We start from the raw sequence: 3,373 nt of genomic DNA, 5'->3' as shown, positions 1-3,373 counted from the left end.
TGAGGAATCTGTACCTGGACCAAGAAGCAGTTGTTCGAACAGAGCATGGGAACACTGAATGATTTAAAATTGGGAAAGGTGTGCGACAAGGTTGTGTTCGTTCACCATACTTATTCAACCTGTATGCTGAGCAAATAATCCAAGAAGCTAGGTTCTATGAAGAAAAGAATGTCATTAGGATTGGAGGAAGACTTGTTAACAACCTGCAATATGCAGATGATACAACCTTGCTTGCTGAAAGTGAAAAGGACTTAAAGCATTTACTGATGAAGATCAAAGAGCACAGCCTTCAATATGGATTACATCTCAATGCAAAGAAAACAAAAATCCTCACCACTGGTCCAATAAACAACATTCTTATCAACGAAGAAAAGATTGAAGTTGTCAAGGACTTCGTTCTTGGATCAACTATCAACACCCACAGAAGCAGCAGTCAAGAGATCAGACAGTGTACTGCATTAGGCAAATCTACTGCACAGGAACTTTTTAAAGTGTTGAAGAGAAAAGATGTCAGCTTGAGGACTAAGGTGTCCCTGACCCAAGCCATAGTATTTTCAATAACCTCATATAGATGTGAAAGCTGGACAGTAAATAAGGAAGATTGTAGAGGAATTGATGCCTTTGAATTGTGGTGTTGGAGGAGAATACTAAAAGTTCCATAGGCTGCCAAAAGAACCAACAGATCTGTTTTGGAAGAAGTGCAGCCAGAGTGCTCCTTTGAGGCCAAGATGGCTAAACTTCGTCTCTCATACTTTGGACATATTGTCAGGAGGTACCAGTTGCTGGAGAAGGATATTATGCTTGGTAAGATGGAGAGTCAGAGAAAAAGAGGAAGACCCCCAACGAGATGGTTTGGCCAGGTGGCAGCATTGATGGACTCAAATGTGGCAGTGGAAGTGAGGTTGGTCCAGGATCGGACATTGTTTCATTCTGCTTTGCATGGCGTCACTATGAGTTGGTTCCGATTCGATGGCACCTGACAACAACAAACATCTTTCTGGTATTCTCTATTTTCCACCAAGGTCCATTTGATATTAACAATGATATCCTATAAGATATCCCACATCCTCTTCTGAATCCAGTTGGAACCTTTGGAAGTTCACTGTCAATGTATGGTTGCAGCTGTTTTTGAATTATCTTTAGAAAAATTTTGCTTGCATGGGATATTCATGATATTGTCCTATTATTTCCACATTCTGTTGGGTCACCTTTCTTTGGAATAGGCACAGATATGGACCTTTTCCAATCAGTTGTCCAGGTAGCTTTATTCCAAATTTCCTGGCATAGATGAGTTGAGTGCCTCCAGAGCTGCATTAGTTTGTTGAAATATTTCAATTTGTACTTCTTCAATTTCCAGTGTATTGTTCTTTGTCAATTCCTTTCAGTGCACCTTGGATTTCTTCCTTAAGTATCATCAACTCTTGATTATATGTTACCTCATGAAATTGTTGAGTGTTGATCATGTCTTTTTGGTACAGTGACTCTGTATATTCCTTGCATCTTATTTTGATGCTTTCTGGATCAATCAATATTTTACCAAAAAAAATACTCAATACTGAAGGTTGAGGCTTGATTTTTTTCTTCAGTTCCCTTAGCTTAAGAAATTCTGAGTGTGTTCTTCCCTTTTGGTTTTCTAACTCCAGGTCTTTGCACATTCTGTTATAATATTTGACTTTTTCTTCTGGAACTGCCTGTTGACATTTTCTATTTAGTTCTTTTATTTCTCCATTTCTTCCATTTGCTTTGGCATCTCTATACTGGAAAGCATGTTTCAGAGTTTCTCCTGACATCCATTTTGGTCTTTTCTTTCTTCTTGTCTTCTTCTTTTGCTTTCTTTCTGTAAGATGTTCTTGAAGTCATCCCACAACACCTCTGATCTTTGGTCTTTAGTGTGTAATGCATCAAATCTGTTCTTGAGTTAATCTCTGAATTCAGGTGGGATATGTTCAAGGTAATATTTTGGCTCCTGTGGAATTGTTTAATTTTCTTCAGCTTCAGCCTGAATTTGCATATGAACAATTGATGCTCTGTTCCTTAGTCTGCCCCTGGCCTTGTTTTGCCTGATGATATGGAGCTTTTCTACAGTCTCTTTTCACAGATGTGGTTGCTATGATTTCTATGTATTCTATCTGGTGAGGTGCATGTGTATAATAGTCTTTTTTGTTGTTTCATAAAGGTATTTGCAATGAAGAACTCATTGGTTGCAAAATTCTGAGATCTCCAGCATCGTTTCTCTCATCAAGACCATATTTTCCAACTACTGTTACTTTCTCTTTGTTTCCAACCTTTGCATTACAATTTCCAGAGATTATCAATACATCTTCATTGCATGTTTGATCAATTTCAGACTGAAAAAAGTTGATAGAATTCTTCAATTTCATCAGCATTGGCTTTAGTATTTGGTGTGTAAATTTGAATGATAGTGTTATTAACTGGTCTTCCTTGTAGACATATGGATATTATCCTATCACAGACAGCATTGCACTTTAAGGCAGGTCTTGATATGCTCTTTTTGATGATAAATGCGATGCCATTCCTCTTCAGTTTGTCATTCCTAGCATGGTAAACAATATGATTGACTGATTCAAAATGGTCAATACCAGTGCATTTCAGCTCATTAATACCTAGGATATCAATGTTTATGTGTTCCATATCATATTTTTACGACTTCCAATTTTCCTAGATTCATATTTCATACATTCCATGTTCCAATTATTCATAGATGTTTACAACTGTGTCTCTTCATTTTGAGTTGTGCCCCATCAGCAGATGAAGTTCCCAAAGGCTTTATTCCATCGTTGTCATCACGGTCAACTCTACTCTGAGGAGGAAGCTCTTTCCCATTTGTATTTTGAGTACCTTTCAACCTAAGGGGCTCATTTTCCGGCATTTCCTACATGATTTAGGTACTTTTCATCATGTTTCTGTACTCAATCTACTGGTGCTGACAGTGTTGTACTGTTATTCATAAGGTTTTCAGTGACTACATATTTGGAAGTAGTCTGTATCTCTTGCTTCCTAATCAGTCTTTGTCTGGAAACTCAGTTGAAACCTGTTCTCTGTGGGTGAATCTGTTGGTATTTAAAATACCCATGCATAACCTCCAGCATCACAACAACGTGCAAGCCACCACTGTATGAAAAACTGACAAAGTTGGTAGAATTTCTTAATTTCTTTATCACTGATTTTAGTGGTTGGTGTACAAATTTGAATAATATTGGTATTCAGTACTCTTCCTTGTGAACATATGGATATTATCCTAACACAGACAGCATTGTACTTCAAGATAGATCTTGAAATGTTCTTTTGGATGATGAATGCTCAGCCATTCCTTTTCAGTTTGTAGTTCTCAGCATCATAAACCATATGATTG

Source organism: Chrysochloris asiatica, unplaced genomic scaffold (assembly GCF_000296735.1).
Source record: "Chrysochloris asiatica unplaced genomic scaffold, ChrAsi1.0 scaffold00059, whole genome shotgun sequence".
NCBI lineage: Eukaryota > Metazoa > Chordata > Mammalia > Afrosoricida > Chrysochloridae > Chrysochloris > Chrysochloris asiatica.
The sequence above is the reverse complement of the archived record's forward strand: the minus strand, read 5'-3'. Positions refer to the sequence as shown.